This window comes from Sciurus carolinensis, chromosome 1 (genome assembly GCF_902686445.1).
Source record: "Sciurus carolinensis chromosome 1, mSciCar1.2, whole genome shotgun sequence".
Classification (NCBI taxonomy): Eukaryota; Metazoa; Chordata; class Mammalia; order Rodentia; family Sciuridae; genus Sciurus; species Sciurus carolinensis.
The window spans coordinates 86,169,767-86,191,398 of record NC_062213.1 but is presented as its reverse complement, the minus strand read 5'-3'; positions in this window follow the sequence as shown (position 1 = coordinate 86,191,398).

The window sequence follows — 21,632 nt, the reverse complement described above, 5'->3', positions numbered from 1 at the left end:
TTAACTGTCGATTGGTGTGATCGTTCAATGCCTGCATTTGCTCTTTCATCTCATCGTTTGCTTCCCTAATCATTTTAATTATGTACATTCTGAACTCCCTTTCTGTCATTTCTTCTGCCATGCTGTCGTTGGATTTTATTGATGTAACATCTAGATTTGTTTGGGGCATTTTCTTCCCTTGTTTTCTCATATTGTTCAGGAATCAGTGGGTCATTAAGATATTGCAGATTTCCTCTATCAACTTATAATGTCCCTGAAGATTGCTAGTATATCCCCTCTTATCCTTCAGTAGCCTGAAGTCTTGGAGGAGGTTGATAATGCAGAGCTCCACGAAGAAGCTGCCTCTCTAGGGGTGGTAACCCTCAGGTGGCGTATATTCCCTGCTAGTGGGCAGAGGTGCCTCCACTTGTTGACCAATGGTCATCCAATGGGGAACTAGACTGAGGGCTGAAGCAAGGCCTGTTTGTGCCTATGTCTCTGGCTTTACCGTCCCTGTGGGAAAACCTCCCCCGGCCGGGAAGAGTCACTCGGTGGGGACGTCTCGCTGGTCAGTTGCCCTCCTACAACTACCACCTGGGCTGGGCTGTCTTCCTCTGCAACGATCCCAGGGGCCCGGACCTACGTCCTGGGCCTGGGAGCCTCACCCTTCGCAGGCAAGTCTCCTTAGGCTGCCTCTCCCAGAGAATCTGCCCGCTCCCCTGGAAACTTCGCTCCGCCCCTAGGCGTGTCTCTCTGCGGCTCTTCCAGCAAGAAGCCACCTAGCTCCTGGGACCCTGCTCTGCACCAATCACCTGGCTATGCAGCCCCTCCCCTGAGCCACCACCTGGAGCCCCGCACAACAGCTCCGAGACCCAGAGACCCGCCACACACCTCCTCCTCCGGACAGCTGCCTGGCTTCCGACGCAGTCACCAGGAGTCCAAACAACTCACTTCAGGTCTCCTCCTCCCGCCAACCACCTGTAGCCCTAGGCAGTCACTCCAAGTCCAAGTGACCTGCCCTGTTCCTCCTCCTCCTCCTTGGGGTAGCCCCCCGGGTGTTCAGGAGCGGTGGCTCCGAGACCAGGTGACTCACCACGCTCCTCCTCCAGGCAGGCCACCGGTGTTCCCTTTTAGTCCAATCAACTCACCACTCGCCTCCTCCTCTGGCAACCGCCTGTGGTTCTGATGCAGTCACTCCCAGACTAAGCGTCCCACCGCTCTCCTCCTCCAGGCAGGCCACCAGTGTTCTGGAGCAGCTGCTCCGAGTTTGAACAGCTCGTCACGCAGCTCCTCCTCCGGCAACCGCCCGAGGCTCTGATGCAGTCACTCCCAGGTCAAGCAACACGCCGCGCTCTTCCTCCTCCTCCGGGCAACCTCCCGGCACTCAGGAGCGCTCGCTCTGAGTTCAAACAGTTCACCACGCAGCTCCTCCTCTGGCAACCGCCTGTGGTTCTGATGCAGTCACTCCCCGACCAAGTGTCCCGCCGCGCTCCTCCAATTCCTCCGGGCAGTCCCCCGGCGCTCAGGAGCGCCCACTCTGAGTTCAAACAGCTCACCACGCAGCTCCTCCTCTGGCAACCGCCCGTGGCTCTGATGCAGTCACTCCTAGACCAAGCGTCCCGCCGCACTCCTCCTCTTCCTCCGGGCAACCTCCCGGTGTTCAGAAGCGGTTGTTCTGGGTCCAAACAGCTTGCCACGCAGCTCCTCCCCAGGCAGCCGCCCGGAGCCCCAGCAGCTGCTCGAGTCCAAGCGCTGTGCTGAGCCGCCTCCTCTACGATGATCCCAGTTGTCCGTGTTTACCACTCCAGCGGGGGGAGGGGCGTCTCGTCGAGCAACTCCACTTCACAAATTCCCTGCGTTCCGGGGCTACCGCCCCATCCGGGACACCTCCCCAACAGGAGAGACTCACCCGGCAGCTTTGAGTTGGTCCCAAGTCTCTTACTATCTCCTCTTTTGAATCTTGCGTCCTGGAGCAGTGTGAAATGCAGCCGCCCTCTAGTCCGCCATCTTGGCCCCTGTTTCCTTCATTTTAAGGATTTCTGTTTGATTCCTTCTTTTATAATCTCTGCCTCTTGAAGTGAACTTTCACTTCCTGTATTTTCTCTCTAATGTTATTCTTTATTTTGAAGATCAATCTAACTATGTACTTTCTAAACTTCATCTTTGAGATTTCTTCTACTCTGTTGTCTCTGGATTCTATTGTTGGAACATCTTGGTTTGTTGGAGGCTCTTTATTCCCTTGTGTCTTCTCTTATAGCAGTGTGGAGCTGAAGCAGTACAGATTCTACCCTGTAGTCTTATAGTGTCCCTGAAGGCTTCCAGTACCTCACCTGCAGGTCCTGGTTGTTGTCCCAAAATGGTGGCAGCCACATGTAACCAAACCTGCAGGTATTGTGACAATCGCAGCAGGCAATCCACTGGCAGTCTGCAGGCAGTCTGCAGACTAATGGCAGACAATCAGCAGGTGGACTTTGGACAGTGGGTGATGGGCAGGCAAGAGGCAGGCAAACAGGTAAATGGCAGATGATAGGCAGCAGTAAGTGAGTGATCTGTACCCAAAAAGCAGGTGATATGCTGGCCGAAGGTACATGATCACAGGGTAGACAAATGGGGTAAACAGCAGGAGATCAGTGGGCAGCAAGGACTGCCTCACAGAGGAATAATATTTCTTCTGCTTGAATCTTAAGTTAGGGAGCGACAAGGAATGCAGTCTCCCTGTAGTCCACCATCTTGGATTTTATCTTTAATTTTTATTTTAACTAATTTGAGAGTAGGCTGCGGACAAAGTGATCTATTTTTTTTTTTTTTTGGTACTAGGGATTAAAGCCCAAGGTATTTTACTTTACTGCATAGCTATATCCCCAGTCTGTTTTTTGTTTATAGTATTACCACCACCATAGAGTACTTTCATAGCAATTGAAAACCATACTTTCAGTCATGGTGGCACATGCCTATAATCCCAGCAACTCTGGAAGTTGAGGCAAGAGGATCACAGGTTTGAGGCCAGCCTAATCAACTTAGCAGGACCCTATCAAAAAATAAAAAGGGCTGGGGATGCAATTCTGTGGTAAAGTGCTCCAGAACCAAAATGATTTAATTAATTTTTTAAAAAATGTACTATTACCTAATCTTCAGACACTCAAATTTCACTAATTGTCTCAATGATGTTCTTTATAACAAAATTTTTTTAGAAATCTGTTTCAGGATCACAAGATGCTTTTAGTTTTCACATCTCACTAGTCTTCAATTTAGAACATCCTCAGTCTTTTCTCATTTTTCATACCTTCACATTTTTCAATAGTGCAGGCCAGTCATGTAAAATACCCCTTCATGTGCATTTTCCTGAGGTCTGCAACTGAGTCTTAGCATAAAATTTTGGCAGAAACACAATGGAAGTAATGCTGTATCCTCAGTGCACTGTATCAGAAGGCACAGAATGTTGACATCCCTTTACTGGCATGAAGGGTTATGGAAAATAATATTCCTATAAGACAACTCCCCAAGAAAATGGAGGGACAGTGTGACTTGGAAGGAGGGAGGGGATATAGGCCAAACACTGCTCCCAGGGTATTCTTTCCTGATAAGACGGGCCTTGTGGGAAAGGGGCAGATGTGGAATGCTGGGCCCTAAACCTTGACCTACCCCATGTCAGATTAGTCCTAAATGACAATGGGCAAGATTTGAGTACTCATCCCTTGGGGTCTGGTTTTAAACTGTACAACTAGCCCATGACAGTCAAAACTACATGTGCATGGTTTCCAATGATTACATAATCCTCATTTTACCCTATAAAACCAAAATCCCCTATGTAACTTACGGCCATTTTCCCTATCCATAAAATGGGCCACAAGGCCCCCAAGTCCATGAAGGAATAAAGGCGTCTCTGAATCCGCTGAGGTCTGCTTCCCATCCTTGTGCTTACGTGGCAAGCCCATTTACTGTTGCTATAACAATATCTGAGACTGGGTAATTGAAAAAGAAAAGAGTATGGGCCTTATAGTTCTGGACATTGAGCAATTCAAGACTGGCCACTTGTCAGGGCTTCATACTGCATCATGACATGGATGGCATCCTGGTGGGAGTGTGTGTGAGAATAGTGACCTGATAGGTGTGGAAGAGGGAAGCAAAGAACATCCTGAGGAAGCCAAACACTAACAACCTGCTCCTGGAGTAACTAATCCGATTTCAGCCGAGTGAGAACTCGCTTCTCCAAGACAGCATTAATCTATTCATGAGGCCTCTGTCCTGGTGACCCAAGCATCTTCGGCTAGACCCCACCTCCCAACACTGCCCCCTAAGGGACTAAGCCCAACTGAGTTTTGATGGGGACAAACCATATTCAAACCATGTCTGCCAATTTTCTACAGTATAAATTACTATTTTTTCCTTTGTAATTAATCTTGTGAGAAGATGCTGAGTCAAAATAAATGTTCTATTTCATAAGGTTTTTGGAGTAGCACCCATGATCCCCTGTACCCAAATACTGGAATTCGGAGTGCAGGAGTAGGGAAAAGGAAATTGGTCTTTTTAAAGGAAATCAATTGTCTCCAGTTTGGTAATATCATTATACAAATAGGCATCATCCCCCCCACCCACTGAGCTTTTGATGGTTGCCTATTCTAATTAGAATAAAACAGAAACTCCTTGTTATTTGTAATTAAATCACCACAGGATCTGACCCCTTATCTGCTTTTGGGATCCCCACAGCTAATTTAGGACTCTAGTCACACTAAGATTTCTTACTGTGACCAAATTTGCCATTGTCCTACACACCAAGAGGCCAACTCCCAAAGACCCCACCCAGTCAAAGTCTGGGTTCCTGCAGGGTTTCATGTTAATCTTACTCCAATCTTCACAAGCTAATCACTTTGGAGTGCAGACTGGAGATCAAACCTAGGGCATTCTAGGCAAGCTCTCTACCACTGAGCTACATCTCTAACTCTATGTGATCACTTCTTGAGAGAGCTCTCTAAAACTGTCTGGTCCAAAGAACAAAAAACGAACACTATGTCCTTTGCTCTTTATATCACTTAGCTCTCATCACAGTCAGAAATTATATATTTATTTTAAAGTTGACTGCTTTCATTAGCATGTAAGCTCCATGAAGGTAGGAATTTTTTGTAAGGAAGCCACACTTTCTCTAGGTTAAAAAAAGAGAAATTTATAACACCTTATAGATGGTTCTCCTTTGAACTCTCAACTGAACGAATCCTATCAGGTCAGGGCCCCACCCTCATGAAGTCATTTAACCTTAATTATTTCCTTACTCCAGATGTAACCATACTGGGGGTTATAGATTCAAAAATAAATTTAGGGAGAACACAAGATATTCAGTCCTAAGTGTCCCACAAGTCTCTCTCTCTCTCTCTCTCTCTCTCTCTCTCTCTCTCTCTCTCTCTCTCTCTGTTTTTCCAAGTGTTTAGAAGGTCTTATTTAAAAGTAGTAATAATACAGACTTCTCCTGGGAGGAGGAAGGGGGCTATAGCTGATGTTCTAGAATCCCAAGAAGTGAGCACCCCCTACATCTTTTATAGGTCAGGTCACTTTTGTTCTCCAGTTCTCTCCCCCCTTATCTCTCCTTCCTGCCTATGTGACTAGGTGAGATGTATAAAGTGAGAAGCGAATAGGCAGGGGGAGGGCCAAAGTGATTCAGCCAGGCAAGGGCCCAGGGGGCATTAGCAGCTCCCTGCCCGTAGTCCCTGACAAGTACAGGTAAATTTGGTAATCATGGGCTAGGGAGATCCTTGACATTCCATTCCCCCAAGGGCAGTCTCCAATTCAGAGGCAGATGACTTTCATGGCCCCCATTTCCTCAATTTGACATGATCCCCTATTTCTACACTAATTACACTAATTACCCAATTCTGGCTTCATTCCCTGCTTTTGTTTTAGGAACTCCTTACTGCTGTAAGGAAAGGGTGTAATGACCACTCTGACTGCTTTGAACTGGAAGGGGACAGCATGGGGCAAGCAGTTTGGAATTCCCTTTTAAAAAACGGGTCAATTGAGGGAACCACAATAAAAGTCTGGTTGGGAAAGAGCAGGTTGTAAAGTCATCTGGGGGTGGGTGCATTTCAGACAAGTTTAATTTGGAGAATAGCAGCTATCAAGCTATTATCAAAATTTCCTGCTTTAAAGATTTGTATACCTTGGTGTAGATCTCGGTGGGAAATCCAAATCTGATACCGTTGGTTACCGGTGGCGAGTTCTACTTCTTCTAATGTTGAAGTTTGAACACTAGAGAAGCACACCAAGGCAAGCATATTAAGCAGGTTTTATTTAAAAGTAGTAATGATACAGACTTCTCCTGAGAGGGAGAAGGGGGCCATGGCTGATGTTCTAGAATCCCCCATGAGTCTCATACTCTGTTCATTTTTTTTTTTTTTTCACTTTTCTTCCTACTCCTCAGCTAAAACATTTCAATTGTCCTCTCAGGTGTGGAGGTGCATGCCTGTAACCCAAGCAGCTTGAGAGGCTGAGGCAGGAGGATTGCAGAGTTCAAATCCAGCCTCAGCAACTCAGCAAGGCCCTTAGAACTCAGTGAGACCCTGTCTCTAAATAAAATACAAAAAAAAAAAAAAAGACTGGAAAAAAAAGTGGGGAGTTAGTATGTGTCCCTGAGTTCAATCCCTGGTACTCCTCAAAAAATTCTCTCTTCATGTTTGCTGATTCTTCTGCCTGCTCAAATCATTGGCTCCTTTGGTGAATTTTTAAATTCAGTTATGCATTTTATCTCCAGAATTTGTGTTTGGCTCCTTTCTTTTTTTTTTTTTTTCCATTCCTCTTGACTAATATTCTAATTTTGTTCATATATAATTTATCTAATTTCTTTTGTTCTTTGTCCATATTTTACAGTAGCTCTTTAAATATATGTAAGATAGTTGTTTTAGACTTTTTGCTTGTTTGCCTGTTTTTTGGTACTAGTGTTTGAACCCATATCTTCATCCTCTATGAGGCAACTTATAAAATTACCTATCATAGTAGCACACTATACACAACTTTGCACCTTGCTTTTTTAAAAATTAAATTATGTTATTTAATTGGCATGTAGTATTTGTTTATGGGACACAGTATTGTAATTTGACACTTATTTACAATGTATAATGATCAAATTGGGGTAATTAGCATTTCCATTTCCTCAAATATTATTTCTCTGTAGTGGGAACCTTCAAACTCATTAGTTATTTTTTAAATAGACAAGTATTTATTATAGACTACAGTTGCCCCTTGGGGTACTCAACCATTGAGTCACATCCCCAGCCCTTTTATCTTTTGAGACAGAGTCTTGCTAAGTTGCTTAGGGCCTCACTAAGTTGCTGAGGCTGCCCTTGAATTTGCAATCATCCTGCTTCAGCTTCCCTAGCTGCTGGGATTATAGGATTGAGCCACCAGGCCTGACCCTCCTCTGTGTTTTAATAACCATCATTCACCCTCACTTGATTCTCCCCCACTTCCCTTCCTACCCTCTAGTGACCACTATTCTACTCTTTACTCCTATGTGATCAACTTTTTAAAGCTTCCTCAGGTGGATGAAAATGTGCAGTATTTGTCTGTGCCTGACTTATTTCACTTAACATAATATGCTCCATTCATCTATGTTACCCCAGTGACGGAATCATATCCATTTTATGACTGAATAATATTCCACTATATATATATAACACATTTTTATCCATTTATCCATCAGTGGACATCTTTGTCTTGACTGTTATGAATAGTGCTGCAGTAATCATGGGCATGCAGTTATCTCTTTAACATGATTTCGTTTCCTTTTGATGTATACCCAGTAGTAGAATTGGTGGATCATATTGTAATTCTATTTTCAGTTTTTTGAGGAAATTTTTTTCCATAATGGCTATACTAACAATGAGGTAGCTCTCAATATACTTACATATTAAGGTCTCTTGGAATATCACTAAATGGAAAAGCAAGGATTAAAATATCATAATAATTCCTTTTTGTGTAACAAAAGGAGATATGAATCAATATATTTGTTGGTATACATAAAAAAAAAACTCTGGAAGGCTATAGTTGGGGTTGCAGGTGTGGCTCAAGTGGTGGACTGTATTGTTAGTAGCACGAAGACCTAGGGTCAATTCCCAGCATTAAAAAAAAAAAAAAAAAAAAAGACCAAACAATAGTTGTTAATGAACTGGGCACAGTAACACAGACCGGTTATCTCAGGGACTCTGGAGGCTATCAGGAGGATAGTAAGTTCAAGGACAGCTCAAAAAAGACCTTGTTTCAAAATAAAAAATAAAGAGAGACCTTGTTTCAAAATAAAAAATAAAGAAGTCCACTGCACCTGGCATGCCTGGACACTGGAAAGAATGATGTTGTGGGACAGACAAAATGGCTGGCAGAGGTATGTAGACCTTCCTTAGGGAGTCTGCTGTAGCATAGCATAATCAATAGCAATCTCCAGCTTAGTCAATTTGGGCTACTACAACAAAGTAGCAAGAAGAGAGAAACATTTAAAGGCAAGGTTTTGTAATGAAAAGGAAGTAGAACATAAGAGATTTGGGAAATTGTCAACTTGGTCAAGTAAAGAATTAAAAAACTGTTTAGGAGAAAAAAAAACCAAGGGTATGGTCAAATGACTATTTGACAAGACTAAGGAAGTCAGTTGCTATTCATTAAGGCAATGGAGTGTTATGGTTTAGAGATATGAGGTGTTTCCCAAAAACTCATGTATGAGACAATGCAAGAGTACTCAGAGGCAAAATGATTAGGTTATGAGTGTGTTAACCTACTCAGTGAATAAATTCACTGATATGGATTAACTGGGTGGTAATTGTAAGCAGGTAGGGCATGGCTGGAGGAAGTAAGTCACTGGGGGTGTTCCTTTGGGATTTATACTTTGTCCTTCATGAGGACACCTTTCTCTGCTTTCTGGCTCTGATGTCCTGAGCAACTTTCCTCTGACCATCCACCATGGGCCTCACTATGGGCCCAGAGCTCTGCAGTGAGCTGACCATGGACTGAACCTCTGAAGCTGTGAGCCAAAATAAACTTTTCCTCCTTTAAGTTGTTTTTGTCAGGTGTTTTGGTCACAGCAAGCAAAGCTAACTAAAACCCAACATCATGTACATTTCCTCCTATGTTATCTCTAGGAATTTAATAGTTTTGTGTCAGGGTTCCCGGGACCCCCAGCCTTGGGCACGGTCAAGATGGCGCCTGGCGCTGAGCCAAAAGCGGCCAGCTATACAGTAAACAACCAGCGAATTCCAATGATTGGCTAGTTAACGATGTGATTAGAGCATGCCCCCCTCGTGTACCTATTCTATGCCTGCAGCTGTCCGCGCGTTTACCTCTTGTGCTCTCCCCTGATTGGTTGAAGTGTATATAAGCTTGGTGGGTGGGGGAGTAAGGGCGGAAGCTGGGAGTAAGAAGAAGCTGAGTGAAGAAGAAGCTGAGAGTAGGAGAAGAAGCAAGGAAGAAGAGTGCGAGCGAGGATGTGAGCCGAGCGGGAGAAGCGGAGCGGCCGAAGTAGGTGTGAGCCGAGCGGGAGAAGCAGAGCGGCCGAAGCAGGTGTGAGCCGAGCGGGAGGAGCGGAGCGACCGGAGCAGGCGAGAGTTAAGCAGAGGGAAAGAGAGCGAGAGAAAGAAAAGAGAGAAAGGGATTAGAAAAGAGGGAAAGAAAGGAAGACTGTGCACAATAAACTTCCAAAGCTTCAGACGTTTGTCGTGTCTCTCTCTGCGGCCAGAGGGAACGCGATAGTTTTGCATTTTATATTTAGGTCTGAGGAACTAAAGCATGTATCTAGATTCTTTTTCTCTCTTTCTTTCTTCCTTCCCTCCCTCCCCCTCCTCCTCCTCCTCTTCACTCTTCTTTTTTCTTTCTTTCTCTTTCTTTCTTTCTTTCTTTTGATCTGACATATTGACAATATTGAGTCTTTCTGTACATGAACATGGAATCTTATTTAGCTCTCCTTTGATTTCTTTTATCAGAGTATTATAGTTTTTCTCATATATATCTAGTACATAGATTTTGCTAGGATTTATATTTAGGTATTTAATTTTTTGAGATACTAAAGTAAATGAAGAAAATGGTATTATTGAAAGTAATTATTAAATGATTTTTGTGTGTATGTAGTACTGGGGATTGAGTCCACAAGTACTCTACCAACGAACTACAACCCCAGCCTTCACTCCCTATTCTCTTCACTTTGTCATTTTTGTTGTTATTGTTGTACTTAAACCCAGGGGCACTTAAATACTGAGCTGCATCCTAGTCCTTTTTATTTTTTATTTTGAGACAGGGTCTTGCTAAGTTACTTAGGGCCTTGAGGCTGGTCTCAAACTTGTGATCCTCCTGACAGCCTTCCAAGTAGATGGGATTATAAGTTTGTGCACTATGCATAGCATTTATTTGATTTTTGAATGTTGAACCAGACTTGCATTCCTGGGATGATTTCTACTGGGATGCAATGTGTTTTTCTGTTTATGTATCACTGGATTTGATTTGCTAGTATTTTGTTGATGGTTTTTGCATCTATTTTTATGTGAGATATTGGTTCATAATTTTCTTCTCTTGTCATTGTGTCTGATTTTGCTATAAAGGTAATGGTAACCCTCATAGAATGAGTTAAAAAGTATTGTTTTTGTTTCTGTCTTCTGAAAGAGATTGTAGAAAGTTGGTATAATTTCTTTCATATATGTTTGGTAGGAGCCAGGCATGGTGGCATACACCTATATACTCAGCTATTTGAGAAACTGAGGCAGAAGGATTGCAAGTTTCTGGTCTGTCTTAGCAACTTAGCAAGACCCTGTCTCAAGATAAAAAATTTAAAAAGGGCTAGGGATTTAGCTGAATGGTAAAGCGCCCCTGTATTCAATTCCCAGAACTACCAAAAAAAAGTTTTGTACAATTCAACAGTTAACCCATGTGAGCTTAGTGCTTTCTTTTATAGAAATTTTACAATATTGATTTAATTTCTTTTAATATACTTAAACCTAGATTATTTATTTCTTCTTGTGTGGGTTTTGCATATTGTATCTTTCAAGAAAATGGTCCATTTCATATAGGTTATTAAATTTGGGGGCATCAAATTAAGCATAGTGTTCTTTAATTATACTTTTAATGCCTCCTCTTTCATTTCTGATATTGGTCATTTGTGACCTCTTTTTTCTTAGCCTGTCTTAAAGTTTATAAGGTTTTATTTTGGGGGAGGTACCCGGGATTGAACTCAGGGGCACTTGATCACTGAGCCACATTCATAAACCTTTTTTGTATTTTATTTACAGACAGGGTCTCACTGGGTTGCTTAGCACCTCACTGTTGCTGAGGCTGGCTTTGAACTCACGATCCTCTTACCTCAGTCTCCTGAGCCGCTGGGATTACAGGTGTGTGTGTACCACCATGCCCAGCAAGGTTTACAAGTTTTATTGATATTTTTTAAAAACCCACTCTTGCTGAGCACGGTGGTGCCTGCCTGTATTCCTAGTGACTTGGAAGGCTGAGGAAGGAGAATTATAAGTTTGTCTGGGTAACTTAGAAAGGTCCTATCCTAAAATAAAAATAAAAAAGGTTGAGGATGTGGCTCAGTGGTTGAGTGCCCCTGGTTTAATCCTCAGTACTGAAAAAAAAAAAAAAAAAAACAAGCAAACAAAACCAGAAAGCAAAATAATCTATGTTTATAAATTTAATCTATTGATTTCCTGCATTCAATTTCATTGATTTCTACTCCTGATATTTCTGTTTCTTCTTCTGTGACTTTAGTGTTTTCTTTTTCTAGTTTCCTCAGGTAGAAGCTTAAATTATATATTTTAGATTTTTCTTCTTTTCCAATATATGTATTCAACATTATAAAAATTTTTCCTTAGCATTACTTTCAATGAATCCCACAAATTTTGATAAATTGTCTTTTTGTTTTCATTTAGCTCAAAATGATTGTTAATTTATCTTAAAAAATTTTTTGCCTCATGTATCATTTAGAAGTGTTTTATTTCATCTCCAATTATTTTGGAAGCCACCAGAGAATTTTGAGCAGAGGAGTTTTTATAATTTTTTTTTTCCTATGGTTGTACACAATGTAGATTCACACCATTCATATAATTATACATATATATAGGGTAATACTGTCTGTTTCATTCTACTGTTTTTCCATCCCCACCTCCTTCTACCCCTTTTTCCTCTACCCCATCCAAAGTTCCTTCATTCTTCTCTTCCCCCCATCACCTCCCCTCATTATATATTGTCATGCACTTATCAGAGAAAACATTCGGCCTTTGGTTTTTTGGACTTGGCCTATTTTACTTAGCATGATATTTTCCAGCTTCATCCATTTACCAGCAAATGCCATAATTCTACTCTTCTTTATGACTGAGTAATATTCCATTGTGTATATATACCACAGTTTCTTTATCTGTTCATCAATTGAAGGGCAACAAGGTTGGTTCCACAATCTAGCTATTGTGAATTGAGCTGCTATGAACATTGATGTGGCTGCATCACTGTAGTATGCTAATTTTAAGTCCTTTGGGTATAAACTGAGGAGTGGGATAGCTGGGTCAAATGGTGTGTCCATTCCAAGTTTTCTGAGGTATCTCCATACTGCTTTACAGAGTGGCTGCACCAATTTGCAACTCCACCAGCAATATATAAGTGTGTCTTTTCCCCCACATCCATGCCAACACTTATTATTGCTTGTGTTCTTGATAATAGCCTTTCTAATTGGAGTTAGATGAAATCTTAGGGTGGTTTTAATTTGCATTTATCTAATTACTAGGGATGATGAGCACTTTTGCTTATATTTGTTGATCACCTGTATATCTTCTTCTGTGAAGTGTCTGCCCATTTCCTTAGCCCATTTATTGATTGGGTTCTTTGTATTTTGGGTGTACAGTTTTTTAAGTTCTTTATAAACTTTAGAGATGATGAGTGCTTTGTGTGAAGTGTGTGTGGAAAAGATTTTCTCCCACTCTGTAGGCTCTCTTTTCACATTATTGATTGTTTCCTGTGCTGAGAAAAAAACTTTTTAGTTTGGATCTATCCCATTTATTGATTCTTGCTTTTATTTCTTAGGTTACCGGTGTCTTGTTAAGGAAGTCTGGTCCTAAGCCAATGTAATTGAGATTTGGGCCTACATTTTTCTTCTATTTGGTGAAGGGTATCAGGTCTAATTCCTAGATCCTTGATCCATTTTGAGTTGAGTTTGGTACAGGGTGAGAGATAGGGGTTTAATTTTATTTTATTGCATATGTATTTCCAGTTTTCCTAGCACCATTTGTTGAAGAGGCTATCTTTTCTCCATTGTAAGTTTTTGGCACCTTCGTCTAGTATGAAGTACTGTATTTATGTGGGTATGTCTCCATGTCATCTATCCTGCACCATTGATCTGCCTGTCTATTTTGGTGCCAGTACCATGCTGTTTTTATTACTATTGCTCTATAGTAGAGTTTAAGGCCTGGTATAGTGATACCTCCTGCATCACTCTTCCTGCCCAGGATTGCTTTGGCTATTCTGGGTCTTTTGTTCTTCCAGATGAATTTTATGATGCTTTATCTGTTTCTACGAGAAATGTCTATAAGAATTGTGTTAGGGAGTTTCAAGATGGCGGCCTAGAGGGCGTCTGCATTTCACGTTGCTCCAGGATGCAGGATTCAAAAGAGGAGATAGTGAGAGACCTGGGACCAACTCAAAGTCACCGGGTGAGTCTCTCCCGTTGGGGAGGTATCCCGGATGGGGCGGTAGCCCCGGAACGCAGGGAATTTGTGAAGTGGAGTTGCTTGGCGAGACGCCCCTCCCCCCCAATGGAGTGGTAAACACGGACAACTGGGATCATCGTAGAGGAGGCGGCTCAGCACAGCGCTTGGACTCGGAGCAGTAGTCTTCCCTACCGGGAGAGGTTTTCCCACAGGGACCGTAAAACCAGAGACACAGGCACAAACAGGACTTGCCTCAACCCGCAGCCTAGTTCCCCGTTGGATGACCATTGGTCAATAAGTGGAGACATCTCTGACCACTAGCAGGGAATATACGCCACCTGAGGGTCACCACCCTAGAGAGGCAGCTTCTTCGTGGAGCTCCGCATTATCAACTTCCTCCAAGACTTCAGGCTACTGAAGGATAAGAGGGGATATACTAGCAATCTTCAGGGACATTATAAGTCGATAGAGGAAATCTGCAATATCTTAATGACCCACTGATTCCTGAACAATATGAGAAAACAAGGGAAGAAAATGCCCCAAACAAATCTAGATGTTACATCAATAGAATCCAATGATAGCATGGCAGAAGAAATGACAGAAAGGGAGTTCCGAATATACATAATTAAAATGATTAGGGAAGCAAACGATGAGATGAAAGAGCAAATGCAGGCATTGAATGATGAGATGAAAGAGCAAATGCAGGCATTGAATGATCGCACCAATCGACAGTTAACAGAGCAAATTCAGGAAGCAAAAGATCATTTCAATAAAGAGTTAGAGATATTGAAAAAAAACCAAACAGAAATCCTTGAAATGAAGGAAACAATAAACCAAATTAAGAACTCCATAGAAAGCATAACCAATAGGATAGAACACCTGGAAGACAGAACTTCAGATATTCAAGACAAAATATTTAACCTCGAAAACAAAGTTGAACAAACAGAGAAGATGGTAAGAAATCATGAACAGAATCTGCAAGAACTATGGGATATCATGAAAAGGCCAAATATGAGAATTATTGGAATTGAGGAAGGCTTAGAGAAACAAAACAAAGGAATGAACAATCTGTTCAATGAAATAATATCAGAAAATTTCCCAAATCTGAAGAATGAAATGGAAAATCAAGTTCAAGAGGCTTATAGGACTCCAAATACACAAAATTACAACAGACCCACACCAAGGCACATTATAATGAAAATACCTAACATACAAAATAAAGACAGAATTTTAAAGGCTGTGAGAGAAAAGAACCAAATTACATTCAGGGGGAAGCCAATACGGATATCAGCAGATTTTTCAATCCAGACCCTAAAAGCTAGAAGGGCCTGGAACAACATTTTTCAAGCTCTGAAAGAAAATGGATGCCAACCAAGAATCTTATACCCAGCAAAGCTTACCTTCAAATTTGATGATGAAATAAAATCTTTCCATGATAAACAAAAGCTAAAAGAATTTACAAAAAGAAAGCCAGCATTACACAACATTCTCAGCAAAATATTTCATGAGGAAGAAATAAAAAACAAAGAAGCAAATCAGCAAAGGGAGGAATTATCCTAAAGGAACTGTCAAATAAAGGAGGAACCAAGATGTGTCAAAAAATAAATAAATAAATAAAATTTTAAATATGAACCAAATGACCGGGAATACAAATCATATCTCAATAATAACCCTGAATGTTAATGGCCTGACTTCATCAATCAAAAGACATAGACTGGCAGATTGGATTAAAAAGAAAGATCCAACAATATGTTGCCTGCAAGAGACTCACCTCATAGAAAGAGATACCCATAGACTAAAGGTGAAAGGATGGGGAAAAACATACCATGCACATGGACTCAGCAAAAAAGCTGGAGTATCCATCCTCATTTCAGATAATATGGACTTCAAGCCAAGGCTAGTCAGAAGGGATAAGGAAGGACATTTCATACTGCTTAAGGGAAGCATAAATCAGCAAGATATAACAATTGTAAACATCTATGCCCCAAACAGTGGCTCATCCATGTATGTTAAACAAATCCTTCTCAATTTTAGAAACCAAATAGACCATAACACAATAATACTAGGTGATTTTAACATGCCTCTCTCACCACTGGACAGATCTTCCAAACAAAAATTGAACAAAGAAACCATAGATCTCAATAACACAATCAATAATTTAGACTTAACAGATATTTATAGAATATACCATCCAACCAAGAGCGAATACACTTTCTTCTCAGCAGCACATGGATCCTTCTCTAAAATAGACCATATATTATGCCACAAAGCTAATGTCAGCAAATACAAGAAGATAGAGACACTACCTTGTATTCTATCAGATCATAATGGATTGAAGTTACAAATTAATGAAAGAGTAAAAAACAGAAACTACTCCAACACCTGGAGATTAAACAACATGCTACTCTATGATGAATGGATAACAGAAGATATTAGGAAGGAAATTAAAAAATTCTTAGAGGTAAACGAGAACAAAGAAACATCATATCAAAATCTCTGGGACACTATGAAAGCAGTACTTAGAGGAAGATTTATTTCATGGAGCACATTTAATAAAAGAAGTAAGACTCAAAAAATAAACGACCTAACACTACAGCTCAAAGCCCTAGAAAAAGAAGAACAGACCAACACCAAAAGTAGTAGAAGACAGGAAATAGTCAAACTGAGAGCTGAAATCAACGAAATTGAAACAAAAGAAACAATACAAAAAATTGACAAAATAAATAGTTGGTTCTTCGAAAAAATAAACAAAATTGATAAACCTTTAGCCACACTAACAAAGAGAGGACAAGAGAAAACCCAAATCACTGAAATTCGAAATGAACAAGGAAATATCACAACAGACACGACTGAAATACAAAACATAATTAGAAGCTATTTTGAAAATCTATAGTCCAACAAAATAGAAAATTTCGAAGACATCAACAGGTTTCTAGAGACATGAATTGCCTAAACTGAACGAGGAGGATATACACAATTTAAATAGACCAATTTCAAGTAATGAAATAGAAGAAGTCATCAAAAGCCTACCAACAAAGAAAAGTCCAGGACCAGATGGGTTCTCAGCCGAGTTCTACAAAACTTTTAAAGAAGAGCTCATTCCAATACTTCTCAAAGTATTCCATAAAATAGAAGAGGAGGGAACCCTCCCAAACTCATTCTATGAAGCCAATATCACCCTGATACCTAAACCAGACAGAGACACATCGAGGAAAGAAAATTTCAGACCAATATCCTTAATGAACATCGACGCAAAAATACTCAACAAAATTTTAGCAAATTGCATACGAAAACATATTAAAAAGATAGTGCACCATGATCAAGTGGGTTTCATCCCAGGGATGCAAGGTTGGTTCAACATCAGGGAATCAATAAATGTAATTCACCATATCAATAGACTTAAAGTCAAGAATCACATGATTATTTCGATAGATGCAGAAAAAGCATTTGATAAAATACAGCATCCCTTCATGCTCAAAACACTAGAAAAAATAGGGATAATAGGAACATTCCTTAACATTGTAAAGGCCATCTACGCTAAGCCCATGGCTAATATTATTCTAAATGGTGAAAAACTGAAAGCATTCCCTCTAAAAACTGCAACAAGGCAGGATGCCCTCTTTCACCACTTCTATTCAATATCGTCCTTGAAACTCTAGCCAGAGCAATTAGACAGACCAAAGAAATTAAAGGGATATGAATAGGAAAAGAAGAACTCAAACTATCCCTATTTGCTGATGATATGATGGTATACTTAGAGGAACCAGGAAATTCCACCAGAAAACTGTTAGATCTCATAAGTGAATTCAGTAAAGTAGCGGGATATAAGATCAATGCACATAAATCTAAGGCATTTCTATACATAAGCGATGAATCTTCAGGAAGAGAAATTAGGAAAACTACCCCATTCACAATAGCTTCGAAAAAACTAAAGTATTTGGGAATCAATCTCACAAAAGAGGTGAAAGACCTCTACAATGAGAACTACAGAACACTAAAGAAAGAAATTCAAGAAAACCTCAGAAGATGGAAAGATCTCCCATGTTCTTGGATAGGAAGAATTAATATTGTCAAAATGGCCATACTACCAAAAGTGCTATACAGATTTAATGCAATTCCAATTAAAATCCCAATGATATACCTTACAGAAATAGAGCAAGCAATTATGAAATTCATCTGGAAGAATAAAAAACCCAGAATAGCTAAAGCAATCCTTGGCAGAAAGAGTGAAGCGGGGGTATCGCAATACCAGATCTTCAACTCTACTACAAAGCAATAGTAACAAAAACGGCATGGTATTGGTATCAAAATAGAAAGTTGGATCAATGGTACAGAATAGAGGACACGGACACAAACCCAAATAAATACAATTTTCTCATACTAGACAAAGGGGCCAAAAATATGCAATGGAGAAAAGATAGCCTCTTCAACAAATGGTGCTGGGAGAATTGGAAATCCATACGCAACAGAATGAAACTAAACCCATATCTCTCACCATGCACAAAACTAAACTCAAAATGGATTAAGGATCTCAGAATCAGACCAGAGACCTTGCATCTTATAGAAGAAAAAGTAGGTCCAGAGCTTCAACATGTCGGCTTAGGACCAGACTTCCTCAACAGGACTCCAATAGCACAAGAAATAAAAGCAAGAATTAATAACTGGGATAGATTCAAACTAAAAAGCTTTCTCTCAGCAAAGGAAACTATCAGCAATGCGAAGAAAGAGCCTACAGAGTGGGAGAAAATCTTTGCCAATCATACTTCAGATAGAGCACTAATCTCCAGAATCTATAAAGAACTCAAAAAACTCTACACCAAGAATGCAAGTAATCCAATCGACAAATGGGCTAAGGAAATGAATAGACACTTCACAGAAGAAGATTTACAAGCAATCAACAAACATATGGAAAAATGTTCAACATCTCTAGTAATAAGAGAAATGCAAATCAAAACCACCCTAAGATTCCATCTCACCCCAATTAGAATGGCGATTATCAAGAATACAAGCAACAACAGGTGTTGGCGAGGATGTGGGGAGAAAGGTACACTCATACATTGCTGGTGGGGCTGCAAATTAGTGCAGCCACTCTGGAAAGCAGTATGGAGATTCCTTAGAAAACTTGGAATGGAACCACCATTTGACCCAGCTATCCCACTCCTTGGCCTATACCCAAAGGATTTAAAATCAGCATATTACAGAGATACAGCCACATCAATATTCATAGCTGCTCAGTTCACAATAGCCAGATTGTGGAACCAACCTAGATGTCCTTCAATTGATGAATGGATAAAGAAAATGTGGTATATATATACAGTGGAATATTACTCTGCCATAAAGAATGATAAAATTATGGCATTTGCAGGCAAATGGATGAAACTGGAGAATATCATGCTAAGTGAGATAAGCCAATTTCAAAAACCAAAGGAAGAATGATATCGCTAATAAGTGGATGAGGACACATAATAGGGGGTGGGAAGAGTTAGTGTTAGGGTTAGAGTTAGGTTTAGGAAGGGGGGCAAGAATGGAGGAAGGAAGGACTGTATAGAGGGAAAAGAGGGGTGGGAGGGGTGGGGGGAAGGGAAAAAATAACAGAATGAATCAAACATTACCCTATGTAAATTTATGATTACACAAATGGTATGCCTCTACGCCATGTACAAACAGAGAAACAACATGTATCCCATTTGTGTACAATAATAAAAAAAAAATAAAGAAAAAAAAAAGAATTGTGTTAAATCTGTATAGCACCTTAGGAAGTATGGCCATTTTGATAATATTAATTCTGCCTATCTAAGAACATGGCAGATCTTTCCATCTTCTAAGGTCTTTCTCAATTTCTTTCTTCAATGTTTTTTTAGTTTTCATTGTAGAGATCTCTCACCTCTTTGGTTAGATTGATGCCCAAGTATTTTATTTATTTATTTTTTTGAGGCTATTGCAAATGGAGTTGTATTCCTTATTTCCCTTTCAGATGTTTCATCGCGTATGTATAGAAATGCTTTAGATTTATGGGTTTTGATTTTATAACCTGCTACTTTGCTGAATTCATTTATGTGGTTTAGAAGTTTTCTGCAGGAGTTTTTTGGATCCTCTAAATAGAGAATCATGTCTTCAGCAAATAGTGACAGCTTGAGTTCCTCTTTTCCTATTTGTATCCCTTTAATTTCTTTGGTCTGTCTAATTGTTCTGGCTAGTAATTCAAGGATGATGTTGAATATAAGTGGTGAAAGAGGGCATCCCTGTCTTGATCCAGGATACAGCTTCTAGGATTATCCAAGATGGCCGCTCTGGCTTCCAAATGTGTTGACAAATGGGAAGCTGCACCTCGGGGGGACTGGGCGTGGTCAGCTGGAGGTCCTGGAGGAGTGGTGGGGTTGGTCAGACAGGGGTCTTGGAGGTGGGGTGTTGTCTGTCTGGTTGCGGGATCCTGGAGGTGGGATGCAATCAGTTGGTCTGGGGGTCCTGGTGGTAGGGAGCAGTCAGTTGATGTGAGGGCCCTGGATGCAGGGAGTGATCGGTCAGGCTGAGGGATCCTGGAGATGGGGTTCAGTCGGTCAGGCCAGGGGTCCTACAAGTCCTGGCTGTTGTCTCAAAATGGCAGCAGCCACATGTAGCCAAACCTGCAGGTACTGTGACAGTGAACTTCCAGGCAACAACAGGCCACTGACCCTCCACTGGCGGTCTGTTGTCAGTCTTCTGACTGCTGTTGGATGATCAGCAGGTGAACCTTGGGTGTTGGGTGATGGGTAGGTCCCAATTTGTTATAATTTGAGATGGTACATCTTTAACTCCTTCTATGGCATTGAAGTTTGACTCTGCAGGCCTGAGATGCAGGGGGACCCATGGCATCTCTCACTCTGAGACCTAAAGTCTGAGAGCTATGGGGACTAATGGATTAAGTCCTGAACTAGAAAATTTCAATAAGCAAGAGTTCAGATATCTGAGGACAAGAGGATATGGATGTCCCAGCTCAAGAAAAGAGAGAGAGAATGTGTATTTTTCATAATTTTATTTATGTTTTTTGTTTTGTTTGTTTTTGTTTTTGGTACAGGAGATTTAACCAGGGGCATTTAATCACAGAGATACATCCCTAGCCTTTTTTATTTTTATTTTTGAGTCAGAGTTGCTTAGGGCCTCAATAAGTTGCTGAGGCTGACTTTGAATTTGTGATCCTCCTGCCTCACCCTCTTGAGCCAGTGGGATTGCAGGTGTGAGCCACAGTGCCCTGCTTATTTATGCCTTAAATAAATAAGCACTCCATCACTAAGCTGGAGGTGGGATGCAATCAGTTGGTCTGTGGGTCCTGGTGGTAGGGAGCAGTCAGTTGATGTGAGGGCCCTGGATGCAGGGAGTGATCACTCTGTGTATTAGAGAAGGACAAGGTATTTGGAGGAAAAGCAGCAGCATGGGGACTCTTGGAATCTCTAGGTAAGATGTGATGGAAAGTTGTACAAGGACTGCAAAGCAGATGTTATGATAATTGTTAGGAGTATCTGGAAGGCAGATCCACCAAAATTTCTGGATGGCCTAATTGCATAGTGTGGGTGAAAGGGAAATCAAGGATGATTCCAAGGATTATGGCTTCAGCAAAATGAATTTATCATTTACCTGAGGGAGAGAAATAAGCTTTAAGGTAGAACTCTGGTGGGAAGATGAAGAGTTCAGTTAAATTTGAGATGTCTAAACCAGGCACAGTGGTGTATGCCTATAATTTGAGACTGAGGCAGGAACTTGCAAGTTGGAGGTCAACCTGAGCAACTATTGTCAAGACCCCGCCTCAAAAAAAAAAAAAAAGTGTGAAGGGTTGTGTATGCAGCTTAGTGATGGAGTGCTTATGGATTTGAACCCAGTACCCAAAAGAAAAAAAATTTGAAATGTCCAATTGACTATTGCATTTTAGAAGCTAACCTGAGTTAGATTAATTAGAGTGTAGAGTTTAAGGGACAGGTTCAGGTTTGAGATAAAAAATTCGAGAATAAAAACATTTAGATAAAACTTAAA